The sequence below is a fragment of the Mytilus californianus genome, unplaced genomic scaffold, assembly GCF_021869535.1.
Source record: "Mytilus californianus isolate M0D057914Y unplaced genomic scaffold, xbMytCali1.0.p SCAF_3, whole genome shotgun sequence".
NCBI lineage: Eukaryota > Metazoa > Mollusca > Bivalvia > Mytilida > Mytilidae > Mytilus > Mytilus californianus.
In genome coordinates this window covers 83,684,125-83,700,714 of record NW_026262679.1, presented here as the reverse complement: position 1 = coordinate 83,700,714, position 16,590 = coordinate 83,684,125, and the positions used below count along the sequence as shown (strand labels likewise).

Genomic DNA, 16,590 nt, shown 5'->3' with positions numbered 1-16,590 from the left:
CTTTTTCAAATTTATACTCTAATGAAATATATTTTAATAAAAAAGTATACTTGTATTCCAATTTAGGATTTGAATTAAAACATGCATCACATTAATTTCTGAATTAGTTATAACAGCAAATAGTCTCTTAACATTGACAATTTGGAAACCCTTTCTCTAATAGTCTCACCTGAACGAAAGTAAAGTTTCTGATTGTCAATTTGGATATCTACATATTTAGTCGATTTTTTTAAAGTAATTTGGAAAATATGACTCGTTTTAGATTGTTTGAAATTCAGTTGAATTTTAATCATTTCTGTTCAAAATGTATACATCAGATTGTTTTGGTTAGCCACCAACTTCTGATAATTTGACAGGAACATTAATTTCGGAAATAATGATTATATCATTAAACCGTCTTCATTATTGATTGAAATATAGATTTAAAATGAAAATAAGTGAATGATATATAGTCAAAAAGAGCAATTGAGCAATGATGATGGCTGCCATTAATGCCAGTTTTTCTTTATAGATATTTTGAAAGAAAAAAAAATATAGTAGCAAATTTTTTAAGTTTTATATTTGGTTCAATATTTTTGAACTTATTTTGTTTTTGTTTCAGATACCAGCCCCAGGATATTTACGTGGGAACAGGTAAAGTATGAATCGGAAAGTAAGTATATTTTTTTTTTATTTATTAATAGTTGTCCTATAGATATTAAAATAATTTGAATATGTATTACAGATAGACGGCAGCCCAGAGAGAAGAAGAGAGTACAGTTCTAGACCTGGAGACGATTAAATTGAAGATGCCTAGATGATGATGTAGGTATTTTGTCATTACAATTGTACTTAAACTGTTAATAAGTTGTAAGGTAATAAAATCAGTTTTCCCTGGAGAAACAGCTTGAAAATTTATTACAAATTAGTCCAAAATTTCTTTTTCAAATTTATACTCCAATGAAATATATTTTAATAAAAAAGTATACTTGTATTCCAATTTAGGATTTGAATTAAAACATGCATCACATTAATTTCTGAATTAAATATAACAGCAAATAGTCTCTTAACATTGACAATTTGGAAACCCTTTCTCTAATAGTCTCACCTGAACGAAAGTAAAGTTTCCGATTGTCAATTTGGATATCTACATATTTAGTCGATTTTTTAAAAGTTATTTGGAAAATATGACTCGATTTAGATTGTTTGAAATTCAGTTGAATTTTAATCATTTCTGTTCAAAATGTATACATCAGATTGTTTTGGGTAGCCACCAACTTCTGATAATTTGACAGGAACATTAATTTCGGAAATAATGATTATATCATTAAACCGTCTTCATTATTGATTGAAATATAGATTTAAAATGAAAATAAGTGAATGATATATAGACAAAAAGAGCAATTGACCAATGATGGTGGCTGCCATTAATGCCAGTTTTTCTTTATAGATATTTTGAAAGAAAAAAAAATTAAAGTAGCAAATTTTTTAAGTTTTATATTTGGTTCAATATTTTTGATCTTATTTTGTTTTTCTTTTAGATACCAGCCCCAGGATATTTACGTCAGGACAGGTAACATATGCATCGGAAAGTAAGTATATTTTTTTTTTATTTATTAATAGTTGTCTGATAGATATTAAAATAATTTGAATGTGTATTACAGATAGACGGGAGCCCCGAGAGAAGAAGACGAAATTACAGTCCTAGACATGGCAATGATTTAGTTGTAGATGCCCAGATGATGATGTAGGTATTTTGTCATTACAATTGTACTTAGACTGTTAATAGTTGTAAGGTAATAAAATCAGTTTTCCCTGGAGAAACAGCTTGAAAATTTATTACAAATTAGTCCAAAATTTCTTTTTCAAATTTATACTCTAATGAAATATATTTTAATAAGAAAGTATACTTAGTATTCATGTTTGAATTGTTTTTACATTGTCATTTCTGGGCCTTTTATAGCTGACTGTGCAGTATGGGCTTTGCTCATTGTTGAAGGCCGTACGGTGACCTATTGTTGTTAATTTCTGTGTCATTTGGTCTCTTGTGGAGAGTTGTCTCATTGGCAATCATACCACATCTTCTTTTTTATTTGTACTCCAATGTAGGATTTGAATTAAAACATGCATCACATTAATTTCTGAATTAATTATAACAGCAAATATTCTCTTAATATTGACAATTTGGAAACCCTTTCTCTAATAGTCTCACCTGAACGAAAGTAAAGTATCCGATTGTCAATTTAGATATCTACATATTAAGTCGATTTTTTAAAAGTAATTTGGAAAATATGACTTGATTTAGATTGTTTGAAATTCAGTTGAATTTTAATCATTTCTGTTCAAAATGTATACATCAAATTGTTTTGGTTAGCCACCAACTTTCTGATAATTTGACACGCACATTAATTTCGGAAATAATGATTATATCATTAAACCGTCTTCATTACTGATTGAAATATAGATTTAAAATGAAAATAAGTTAATGATATATAGTCAAAAAGAGCAATTGAGCAATGATGCTGGCTGCCATTAATGCCAGTTTTTCTTTATAGATATTTTGAATGAAAAAAAAATTAAAGTAGCAAATTTTTTAAGTTTTATATTTGGTTCAATATTTTTGAACTTATTTTGTTTTTGTTTCAGATACCAGCCCCAGGATATTTACGTCAGGACAGGTAACATATGCATCGGAAAGTAAGTATATTTTTTTTTTATTTATTAATAGTTGTCTGATAGATATTAAAATAATTTGAATGTGTATTACAGATAGACGGGAGCCCCGAGAGAAGAAGACGAAATTACAGTCCTAGACATGGCGAAGATTTAGTTGTAGATGCCCAGATGATGATGTAGGTATTTTGTCATTACAATTGTACTTAAACTGTTAATAGTTGTAAGGTAAAATCAGTTTTCCCTGGAGAAACAGCTTGAAAATTTATTACAAATTAGTCCAAAATTTCTTTTTCAAATTTATACTCTAATGAAATATATTTTAATAAGAAAGTATACTTAGTATTCATGTTTGAATTGTTTTTACATGGTCATTTCTGGGCCTTTTATAGCTGACTGTGCAGTATGGGCTTTGCTCATTGTTGAAGGCCGTACGGTGACCTATTGTTGTTAATTTCTGTGTCATTTGGTCTCTTGTGGAGAGTTGTCTCATTGGCAATCATACCACATCTTCTTTTTTATTTGTACTCCAATGTAGGATTTGAATTAAAACATGCATCACATTAATTTCTGAATTAATTATAACAGCAAATATTCTCTTAATATTGACAATTTGGAAACCCTTTCTCTAATAGTCTCACCTGAACGAAAGTAAAGTATCCGATTGTCAATTTAGATATCTACATATTAAGTCACTTTTTTAAAAGTAATTTGGAAAATATGACTTGATTTAGATTGTTTGAAATTCAGTTGAATTTTAATCATTTCTGTTCAAAATGTATACATCAAATTGTTTTGGTTAGCCACCAACTTCTGATAATTTGACACGCACATTAATTTCGGAAATAATGATTATATCATTAAACCGTCTTCATTACTGATTGAAATATAGATTTAAAATGAAAATAAGTTAATGATATATAGTCAAAAAGAGCAATTGAGCAATGATGATGGCTGCCATTAATGCCAGTTTTTCTTTATAGATATTTTGAATGAAAAAAAAATTAAAGTAGCAAATTTTTTAAGTTTTATATTTGGTTCAATATTTTTGAACTTATTTTGTTTTTGTTTCAGATACCAGCCCCAGGATATTTACGTCAGGACAGGTAACATATGCATCGGAAAGTAAGTATATTTTTTTTTTATTTATTAATAGTTGTCTGATAGATATTAAAATAATTTGAATGTGTATTACAGATAGACGGGAGCCCCGAGAGAAGAAGACGAAATTACAGACCTAGACATGGCGATGATTTAGTTGTAGATGCCCAGATGATGATGTAGGTATTTTGTCATTACAATTGTACTTAGACTGTTAATAGTTGTAAGGTAATAAAATCAGTTTTCCCTGGAGAAACAGCTTGAAAATTTATTACAAATTAGTCCAAAATTTCTTTTTCAAATTTATACTCTAATGAAATATATTTTAATAAGAAAGTGTACTTAGTATTCATGTTTGAATTGTTTTTACATTGTCATTTCTGGGCCTTTTATAGCTGACTGTGCAGTATGGGCTTTGCTCATTGTTGAAGGCCGTACAGTGACCTATTGTTGTTAATTTCTGTGTCATTTGGTCTCTTGTGGAGAGTTGTCTCATTGGCAATCATACCACATCTTCTTTTTTATTTGTACTCCAATGTAGGATTTGAATTAAAACATGCATCACATTAATTTCTGAATTAATTATAACAGCAAATATTCTCTTAACATTGACAATTTGGAAACCCTTTCTCTAATAGTCTCACCTGAACGAAAGTAAAGTTTCCGATTGTCAATTTAGATATCTACATATTTGGTCGATTTTTTTAAAGTAATTTGGAAAATATGACTCGATTTAAATTGTTTGAAATTCAGTTGAATTTTAATCATTTCTGTTCAAAATGTATACATCAGATTGTTTTGGTTAGCCACCAACTTCTGATAATTTGACACGCACATTAATTTCGGAAATAACGATTATATCATTAAACCGTATTCATTACTGATTGAAATATAGATTTAAAATGAAAATAAGTTAATGATATATAGTCAAAAAGAGCAATTGAGCAATGATGATGGCTGCCATTAATGCCAGTTTTTCTTTATAGATATTTTGAATGAAAAAAAAATTAAAGTAGCAAATTTTTTAAGTTTTATATTTGGTTCAATATTTTTGAACTTATTTTGTTTTTGTTTCAGATACCAGCCCCAGGATATTTACGTCAGGACAGGTAACATATGCATCGGAAAGTAAGTATATTTTTTTTTTATTTATTAATAGTTGTCTGATAGATATTAAAATAATTTGAATATGTATTACAGATAGACGGGAGCCCTGAGAGAAGAAGACGAAATTACAGTCCTAGACATGGCGATGATTTAGTTGTAGATGCCCAGATGATGATGTAGGTATTTTGTCATTACAATTGTACTTAGACTGTTAATAGTTGTAAGGTAATAAAATCAGTTTTCCCTGGAGAAACAGCTTGAAAATTTATTACAAATTAGTCCAAAATTTCTTTTTCAAATTTATACTCTAATGAAATATATTTTAATAAGAAAGTATACTTAGTATTCATGTTTGAATTGTTTTTACATTGTCATTTCTGGGCCTTTTATAGCTGACTGTGCAGTATGGGCTTTGCTCATTGTTGAAGGCCGTACGGTGACCTATTGTTGTTAATTTCTGTGTCATTTGGTCTCTTGTGGAGAGTTGTCTCATTGGCAATCATACCACATCTTCTTTTTTATTTGTACTCCAATGTAGGATTTGAATTAAAACATGCATCACATTAATTTCTGAATTAATTATAACAGCAAATATTCTCTTAACATTGACAATTTGGAAACCCTTTCTCTAATAGTCTCACCTGAACGAAAGTAAAGTTTCCGATTGTCAATTTAGATATCTACATATTTGGTCGATTTTTTTAAAGTAATTTGGAAAATATGACTCGATTTAGATTGTTTGAAATTCAGTTGAATTTTAATCATTTCTGTTCAACATGTATACATCAGATTGTTTTGGTTAGCCACCAACTTCTGATAATTTGACACGCACATTAATTTCGGAAATAACGATTATATCATTAAACCGTATTCATTACTGATTGAAATATAGATTTAAAATGAAAATAAGTTAATGATATATAGTCAAAAAGAGCAATTGAGCAATGATGATGGCTGCCATTAATGCCAGTTTTTCTTTATAGATATTTTGAATGAAAAAAAAATTAAAGTAGCAAATTTTTTAAGTTTTATATTTGGTTCAATATTTTTGAACTTATTTTGTTTTTGTTTCAGATACCAGCCCCAGGATATTTACGTCAGGACAGGTAACATATGCATCGGAAAGTAAGTATATTTTTTTTTTATTTATTAATAGTTGTCTGATAGATATTAAAATAATTTGAATATGTATTACAGATAGACGGGAGCCCTGAGAGAAGAAGACGAAATTACAGTCCTAGACATGGCGATGATTTAGTTGTAGATGCCCAGATGATAATGTAGGTATTTTGTCATTACAATTGTACTTAGACTGTTAATAGTTGTAAGGTAATAAAATCAGTTTTCCCTGGAGAAACAGCTTGAAAATTTATTACAAATTAGTCCAAAATTTCTTTTTCAAATTTATACTCTAATGAAATATATTTTAATAAGAAAGTATACTTAGTATTCATGTTTGAATTGTTTTTACATTGTCATTTCTGGGCCTTTTATAGCTGACTGTGCAGTATGGGCTTTGCTCATTGTTGAAGGCCGTACGGTGACCTATTGTTGTTAATTTCTGTGTCATTTGGTCTCTTGTGGAGAGTTGTCTCATTGGCAATCATACCACATCTTCTTTTTTATTTGTACTCCAATGTAGGATTTGAATTAAAACATGCATCACATTAATTTCTGAATTAATTATAACAGCAAATATTCTCTTAACATTGACAATTTGGAAACCCTTTCTCTAATAGTCTCACCTGAACGAAAGTAAAGTTTCCGATTGTCAATTTAGATATCTACATATTTGGTCGATTTTTTTAAAGTAATTTGGAAAATATGACTCGATTTAGATTGTTTGAAATTCAGTTGAATTTTAAATCATTTCTGTTCAAAATGTATACATCAGATTGTTTTGGTTAGCCACCAACTTCTGATAATTTGACACGCACATTAATTTCGGAAATAACGATTATATCATTAAACCGTATTCATTACTGATTGAAATATAGATTTAAAATGAAAATAAGTTAATGATATATAGTCAAAAAGAGCAATTGAGCAATGATGATGGCTGCCATTAATGCCAGTTTTTCTTTATAGATATTTTGAATGAAAAAAAAATTAAAGTAGCAAATTTTTTAAGTTTTATATTTGGTTCAATATTTTTGAACTTATTTTGTTTTTGTTTCAGATACCAGCCCCAGGATATTTACGTCAGGACAGGTAACATATGCATCGGAAAGTAAGTATATTTTTTTTTTATTTATTAATAGTTGTCTGATAGATATTAAAATAATTTGAATATGTATTACAGATAGACGGGAGCCCTGAGAGAAGAAGACGAAATTACAGTCCTAGACATGGCGATGATTTAGTTGTAGATGCCCAGATGATGATGTAGGTATTTTGTCATTACAATTGTACTTAAACTGTTAATAGTTGTAAGGTAAAATCAGTTTTCCCTGGAGAAACAGCTTGAAAATTTATTACAAATTAGTCCAAAATTTCTTTTTCAAATTTATACTCTAATGAAATATATTTTAATAAGAAAGTATACTTAGTATTCATGTTTGAATTGTTTTTACATTGTCATTTCTGGGCCTTTTATAGCTGACTGTGCAGTATGGGCTTTGCTCATTGTTGAAGGCCGTACAGTGACCTATTGTTGTTAATTTCTGTGTCATTTGGTCTCTTGTGGAGAGTTGTCTCATTGGCAATCATACCACATCTTCTTTTTTATTTGTACTCCAATGTAGGATTTGAATTAAAACATGCATCACATTAATTTCTGAATTAATTATAACAGCAAATATTCTCTTAAAATTGACAATTTGGAAACCCTTTCTCTAATAGTCTCACCTGAACGAAAGTAAAGTTTCCGATTGTCAATTTAGATATCTACATATTTGGTCGATTTTTTTAAAGTAATTTGGAAAATATGACTCGATTTAGATTGTTTGAAATTCAGTTGAATTTTAATCATTTCTGTTCAAAATGTATACATCAGATTGTTTTGGTTAGCCACCAACTTCTGATAATTTGACACGCACATTAATTTCGGAAATAACGATTATATCATTAAACCGTATTCATTACTGATTGAAATATAGATTTAAAATGAAAATAAGTTAATGATATATAGTCAAAAAGAGCAATTGAGCAATGATGATGGCTGCCATTAATGCCAGTTTTTCTTTATAGATATTTTGAATGAAAAAAAAATTAAAGTAGCAAATTTTTTAAGTTTTATATTTGGTTCAATATTTTTGAACTTATTTTGTTTTTGTTTCAGATACCAGCCCCAGGATATTTACGTCAGGACAGGTAACATATGCATCGGAAAGTAAGTATATTTTTTTTTTATTTATTAATAGTTGTCTGATAGATATTAAAATAATTTGAATATGTATTACAGATAGACGGGAGCCCTGAGAGAAGAAGACGAAATTACAGTCCTAGACATGGCGATGATTTAGTTGTAGATGCCCAGATGATGATGTAGGTATTTTGTCATTACAATTGTACTTAAACTGTTAATAGTTGTAAGGTAAAATCAGTTTTCCCTGGAGAAACAGCTTGAAAATTTATTACAAATTAGTCCAAAATTTCTTTTTCAAATTTATACTCTAATGAAATATATTTTAATAAGAAAGTATACTTAGTATTCATGTTTGAATTGTTTTTACATTGTCATTTCTGGGCCTTTTATAGCTGACTGTGCAGTATGGGCTTTGCTCATTGTTGAAGGCCGTACGGTGACCTATTGTTGTTAATTTCTGTGTCATTTGGTCTCTTGTGGAGAGTTGTCTCATTGGCAATCATACCACATCTTCTTTTTTATTTGTACTCCAATGTAGGATTTGAATTAAAACATGCATCACATTAATTTCTGAATTAATTATAACAGCAAATATTCTCTTAATATTGACAATTTGGAAACCCTTTCTCTAATAGTCTCACCTGAACGAAAGTAAAGTATCCGATTGTCAATTTAGATATCTACATATTAAGTCACTTTTTTAAAAGTAATTTGGAAAATATGACTTGATTTAGATTGTTTGAAATTCAGTTGAATTTTAATCATTTCTGTTCAAAATGTATACATCAAATTGTTTTGGTTAGCCACCAACTTCTGATAATTTGACACGCACATTAATTTCGGAAATAATGATTATATCATTAAACCGTCTTCATTACTGATTGAAATATAGATTTAAAATGAAAATAAGTTAATGATATATAGTCAAAAAGAGCAATTGAGCAATGATGATGGCTGCCATTAATGCCAGTTTTTCTTTATAGATATTTTGAATGAAAAAAAAATTAAAGTAGCAAATTTTTTAAGTTTTATATTTGGTTCAATATTTTTGAACTTATTTTGTTTTTGTTTCAGATACCAGCCCCAGGATATTTACGTCAGGACAGGTAACATATGCATCGGAAAGTAAGTATATTTTTTTTTAATTTATTAATAGTTGTCTGATAGATATTAAAATAATTTGAATGTGTATTACAGATAGACGGGAGCCCCGAGAGAAGAAGACGAAATTACAGTCCTAGACATGGCGATGATTTAGTTGTAGATGCCCAGATGATGATGTAGGTATTTTGTCATTACAATTGTACTTAGACTGTTAATAGTTGTAAGGTAATAAAATCAGTTTTCCCTGGAGAAACAGCTTGAAAATTTATTACAAATTAGTCCAAAATTTCTTTTTCAAATTTATACTCTAATGAAATATATTTTAATAAGAAAGTGTACTTAGTATTCATGTTTGAATTGTTTTTACATTGTCATTTCTGGGCCTTTTATAGCTGACTGTGCAGTATGGGCTTTGCTCATTGTTGAAGGCCGTACGGTGACCTATTGTTGTTAATTTCTGTGTCATTTGGTCTCTTGTGGAGAGTTGTCTCATTGGCAATCATACCACATCTTCTTTTTTATTTGTACTCCAATGTAGGATTTGAATTAAAACATGCATCACATTAATTTCAGAATTAATTATAACAGCAAATATTCTCTTAACATTGACAATTTGGAAACCCTTTCTCTAATAGTCTCACCTGAACGAAAGTAAAGTTTCCAATTGTCAATTTAGATATCTACATATTTGGTCGATTTTTTTAAAGTAATTTGGAAAATATGACTCGATTTAGATTGTTTGAAATTCAGTTGAATTTTAATCATTTCTGTTCAAAATGTATACATCAGATTGTTTTTGTTAGCCACCAACTTCTGATAATTTGACACGCACATTAATTTCGGAAATAACGATTATATCATTAAACCGTATTCATTACTGATTGAAATATAGATTTAAAATGAAAATAAGTTAATGATATATAGTCAAAAAGAGCAATTGAGCAATGATGATGGCTGCCATTAATGCCAGTTTTTCTTTATAGATATTTTGAATGAAAAAAAAATTAAAGTAGCAAATTTTTTAAGTTTTATATTTGGTTCAATATTTTTGAACTTATTTTGTTTTTGTTTCAGATACCAGCCCCAGGATATTTACGTCAGGACAGGTAACATATGCATCGGAAAGTAAGTATATTTTTTTTTTATTTATTAATAGTTGTCTGATAGATATTAAAATAATTTGAATATGTATTACAGATAGACGGGAGCCCTGAGAGAAGAAGACGAAATTACAGTCCTAGACATGGCGATGATTTAGTTGTAGATGCCCAGATGATGATGTAGGTATTTTGTCATTACAATTGTACTTAAACTGTTAATAGTTGTAAGGTAAAATCAGTTTTCCCTGGAGAAACAGCTTGAAAATTTATTACAAATTAGTCCAAAATTTCTTTTTCAAATTTATACTCTAATGAAATATATTTTAATAAGAAAGTATACTTAGTATTCATGTTTGAATTGTTTTTACATTGTCATTTCTGGGCCTTTTATAGCTGACTGTGCAGTATGGGCTTTGCTCATTGTTGAAGGCCGTACGGTGACCTATTGTTGTTAATTTCTGTGTCATTTGGTCTCTTGTGGAGAGTTGTCTCATTGGCAATCATACCACATCTTCTTTTTTATTTGTACTCCAATGTAGGATTTGAATTAAAACATGCATCACATTAATTTCTGAATTAATTATAAACAGCAAATATTCTCTTAATATTGACAATTTGGAAACCCTTTCTCTAATAGTCTCACCTGAACGAAAGTAAAGTATCCGATTGTCAATTTAGATATCTACATATTAAGTCGATTTTTTAAAAGTAATTTGGAAAATATGACTTGATTTAGATTGTTTGAAATTCAGTTGAATTTTAATCATTTCTGTTCAAAATGTATACATCAAATTGTTTTGGTTAGCCACCAACTTTCTGATAATTTGACACGCTCATTAATTTCGGAAATAATGATTATATCATTAAACCGTCTTCATTACTGATTGAAATATAGATTTAAAATGAAAATAAGTTGATGATATATAGTCAAAAAGAGCAATTGAGCAATGATGATGGCTGCCATTAATGCCAGTTTTTCTTTATAGATATTTTGAATGAAAAAAAAATTAAAGTAGCAAATTTTTTAAGTTTTATATTTGGTTCAATATTTTTGAACTTATTTTGTTTTTGTTTCAGATACCAGCCCCAGGATATTTACGTCAGGACAGGTAACATATGCATCGGAAAGTAAGTATATTTTTTTTTTATTTATTAATAGTTGTCTGATAGATATTAAAATAATTTGAATGTGTATTACAGATAGACGGGAGCCCCGAGAGAAGAAGACGAAATTACAGTCCTAGACATGGCGATGATTTAGTTGTAGATGCCCAGATGATGATGTAGGTATTTTGTCATTACAATTGTACTTAGACTGTTAATAGTTGTAAGGTAATAAAATCAGTTTTCCCTGGAGAAACAGCTTGAAAATTTATTACAAATTAGTCCAAAATTTCTTTTTCAAATTTATACTCTAATGAAATATATTTTAATAAGAAAGTATACTTAGTATTCATGTTTGAATTGTTTTTACATTGTCATTTCTGGGCCTTTTATAGCTGACTGTGCAGTATGGGCTTTGCTCATTGTTGAAGGCCGTACGGTGACCTATTGTTGTTAATTTCTGTGTCATTTGGTCTCTTGTGGAGAGTTGTCTCATTGGCAATAATACCACATCTTCTTTTTTATTTGTACTCCAATGTAGGATTTGAATTAAAACATGCATCACATTAATTTCTGAATTAATTATAACAGCAAATATTCTCTTAACATTGACAATTTGGAAACCCTTTCTCTAATAGTCTCACCTGAACGAAAGTAAAGTTTCAGATTGTCAATTTAGATATCTACATATTTGGTCGATTTTTTTAAAGTAATTTGGAAAATATGACTCGATTTAGATTGTTTGAAATTCAGTTGAATTTTAATCATTTCTGTTCAAAATGTATACATCAGATTGTTTTGGTTAGCCACCAACTTCTGATAATTTGACACGCACATTAATTTCGGAAATAACGATTATATCATTAAACCGTATTCATTACTGATTGAAATATAGATTTAAAATGAAAATAAGTTAATGATATATAGTCAAAAAGAGCAATTGAGCAATGATGATGGCTGCCATTAATGCCAGTTTTTCTTTATAGATATTTTGAATGAAAAAAAAATTAAAGTAGCAAATTTTTTAAGTTTTATATTTGGTTCAATATTTTTGAACTTATTTTGTTTTTGTTTCAGATACCAGCCCCAGGATATTTACGTCAGGACAGGTAACATATGCATCGGAAAGTAAGTATATTTTTTTTTTATTTATTAATAGTTGTCTGATAGATATTAAAATAATTTGAATATGTATTACAGATAGACGGGAGCCCTGAGAGAAGAAGACGAAATTACAGTCCTAGACATGGCGATGATTTAGTTGTAGATGCCCAGATGATGATGTAGGTATTTTGTCATTACAATTGTACTTAAACTGTTAATAGTTGTAAGGTAAAATCAGTTTTCCCTGGAGAAACAGCTTGAAAATTTATTACAAATTAGTCCAAAATTTCTTTTTCAAATTTATACTCTAATGAAATATATTTTAATAAGAAAGTATACTTAGTATTCATGTTTGAATTGTTTTTACATTGTCATTTCTGGGCCTTTTATAGCTGACTGTGCAGTATGGGCTTTGCTCATTGTTGAAGGCCGTACGGTGACCTATTGTTGTTAATTTCTGTGTCATTTGGTCTCTTGTGGAGAGTTGTCTCATTGGCAATCATACCACATCTTCTTTTTTATTTGTACTCCAATGTAGGATTTGAATTAAAACATGCATCACATTAATTTCTGAATTAATTATAACAGCAAATATTCTCTTAATATTGACAATTTGGAAACCCTTTCTTTAATAGTCTCACCTGAACGAAAGTAAAGTATCCGATTGTCAATTTAGATATCTACATATTAAGTCGATTTTTTAAAAGTAATTTGGAAAATATGACTTGATTTAGATTGTTTGAAATTCAGTTGAATTTTAATCATTTCTGTTCAAAATGTATACATCAAATTGTTTTGGTTAGCCACCAACTTCTGATAATTTGACACGCACATTAATTTCGGAAATAATGATTATATCATTAAACCGTCTTCATTACTGATTGAAATATAGATTTAAAATGAAAATAAGTTAATGATATATAGTCAAAAAGAGCAATTGAGCAATGATGATGGCTGCCATTAATGCCAGTTTTTCTTTATAGATATTTTGAATGAAAAAAAAATTAAAGTAGCAAATTTTTTAAGTTTTATATTTGGTTCAATATTTTTGAACTTATTTTGTTTTTGTTTCAGATACCAGCCCCAGGATATTTACGTCAGGACAGGTAACATATGCATCGGAAAGTAAGTATATTTTTTTTTTATTTATTAATAGTTGTCTGATAGATATTAAAATAATTTGAATATGTATTACAGATAGACGGGAGCCCCGAGAGAAGAAGACGAAATTACAGTCCTAGACATGGCGATGATTTAGTTGTAGATGCCCAGATGATGATGTAGGTATTTTGTCATTACAATTGTACTTAGACTGTTAATAGTTGTAAGGTAATAAAATCAGTTTTCCCTGGAGAAACAGCTTGAAAATTTATTACAAATTAGTCCAAAATTTCTTTTTCAAATTTATACTCTAATGAAATATATTTTAATAAGAAAGTATACTTAGTATTCATGTTTGAATTGTTTTTACATTGTCATTTCTGGGCCTTTTATAGCTGACTGTGCAGTATGGGCTTTGCTCATTGTTGAAGGCCGTACGGTGACCTATTGTTGTTAATTTCTGTGTCATTTGGTCTCTTGTGGAGAGTTGTCTCATTGGCAATCATACCACATTTTCTTTTTTATTTGTACTCCAATGTAGGATTTGAATTAAAACATGCATCACATTAATTTCTGAATTAATTATAACAGCAAATATTCTCTTAACATTGACAATTTGGAAACCCTTTCTCTAATAGTCTCACCTGAACGAAAGTAAAGTTTCCGATTGTCAATTTAGATATCTACATATTTGGTCGATTTTTTAAAGTAATTTGGAAAATATGACTTGATTTAGATTGTTTGAAATTCAGTTGAATTTTAATCATTTCTGTTCAAAATGTATACATCAGATTGTTTTGGTTAGCCACCAACTTCTGATAATTTGACACGCACATTAATTTCGGAAATAACGATTATATCATTAAACCGTCTTCATTACTGATTGAAATATAGATTTAAAATGAAAATAAGTTAATGATATATAGTCAAAAAGAGCAATTGAGCAATGATGATGGCTGCCATTAATGCCAGTTTTTCTTTATAGATATTTTGAATGAAAAAAAAATTAAAGTAGTAAATTTTTTAAGTTTTATATTTGGTTCAATATTTTTGAACTTATTTTGTTTTTGTTTCAGATACCAGCCCCAGGATATTTACGTCAGGACAGGTAACATATGCATCGGAAAGTAAGTATATTTTTTTTTTATTTATTAATAGTTGTCTGATAGATATTAAAATAATTTGAATATGTATTACAGATAGACGGGAGCCCTGAGAGAAGAAGACGAAATTACAGTCCTAGACATGGCGATGATTTAGTTGTAGATGCCCAGATGATGATGTAGGTATTTTGTCATTACAATTGTACTTAAACTGTTAATAGTTGTAAGGTAAAATCAGTTTTCCCTGGAGAAACAGCTTGAAAATTTATTACAAATTAGTCCAAAATTTCTTTTTCAAATTTATACTCTAATGAAATATATTTTAATAAGAAAGTATACTTAGTATTCATGTTTGAATTGTTTTTACATTGTCATTTCTGGGCCTTTTATAGCTGACTGTGCAGTATGGGCTTTGCTCATTGTTGAAGGCCGTACGGTGACCTATTGTTGTTAATTTCTGTGTCATTTGGTCTCTTGTGGAGAGTTGTCTCATTGGCAATCATACCACATCTTCTTTTTTATTTGTACTCCAATGTAGGATTTGAATTAAAACATGCATCACATTAATTTCTGAATTAATTATAACAGCAAATATTCTCTTAATATTGACAATTTGGAAACCCTTTCTCTAATAGTCTCACCTGAACGAAAGTAAAGTATCCGATTGTCAATTTAGATATCTACATATTAAGTCGATTTTTTAAAAGTAATTTGGAAAATATGACTTGATTTAGATTGTTTGAAATTCAGTTGAATTTTAATCATTTCTGTTCAAAATGTATACATCAAATTGTTTTGGTTAGCCACCAACTTTCTGATAATTTGACACGCACATTAATTTCGGAAATAATGATTATATCATTAAACCGTCTTCATTACTGATTGAAATATAGATTTAAAATGAAAATAAGTTAATGATATATAGTCAAAAAGAGCAATTGAGCAATGATGATGGCTGCCATTAATGCCAGTTTTTCTTTATAGATATTTTGAATGAAAAAAAAATTAAAGTAGCAAATTTTTTAAGTTTTATATTTGGTTCAATATTTTTGAACTTATTTTGTTTTTGTTTCAGATATCAGCCCCAGGATATTTACGTCAGGACAGGTAACATATGCATCGGAAAGTAAGTATATTTTTTTTTTATTTATTAATAGTTGTCTGATAGATATTAAAATAATTTGAATGTGTATTACAGATAGACGGGAGCCCCGAGAGAAGAAGACGAAATTACAGTCCTAGACATGGCGATGATTTAGTTGTAGATGCCCAGATGATGATGATGTAGGTATTTTGTCATTACAATTGTACTTAGACTGTTAATAGTTGTAAGGTAATAAAATCAGTTTTCCCTGGAGAAACAGCTTGAAAATTTATTACAAATTAGTCCAAAATTTCTTTTTCAAATTTATACTCTAATGAAATATATTTTAATAAGAAAGTATACTTAGTATTCATGTTTGAATTGTTTTTACATTGTCATTTCTGGGCCTTTTATAGCTGACTGTGCAGTATGGGCTTTGCTCATTGTTGAAGGCCGTACGGTGACCTATTGTTGTTAATTTCTGTGTCATTTGGTCTCTTGTGGAGAGTTGTCTCATTGGCAATCATACCACATCTTCTTTTTTATTTGTACTCCAATGTAGGATTTGAATTAAAACATGCATCACATTAATTTCTGAATTAATTATAACAGCAAATATTCTCTTAACATTGACAATTTGGAAACCCTTTCTCTAATAGTCTCACCTGAACGAAAGTAAAGTTTCAGATTGTCAATTTAGATATCTACATATTTGGTCGATTT

At 29.0% G+C, this 16,590-nt stretch overlaps 1 long non-coding RNA gene across 1 annotated transcript in view; it reads left to right on the top strand.

The window, feature by feature from the left end:
- Positions 1–758: 758 nt before the first annotated feature.
- LOC127735261 (uncharacterized) overlaps positions 759–16,590 on the top strand; it is a 40,847-nt gene continuing 25,015 nt past the window's right edge. The window contains exons 1-2 of the long non-coding RNA XR_007998207.1: positions 759–804; positions 13,654–13,859. This is a non-coding gene — a long non-coding RNA (uncharacterized LOC127735261). The remainder of the gene's footprint in view (positions 805–13,653; positions 13,860–16,590) is intronic.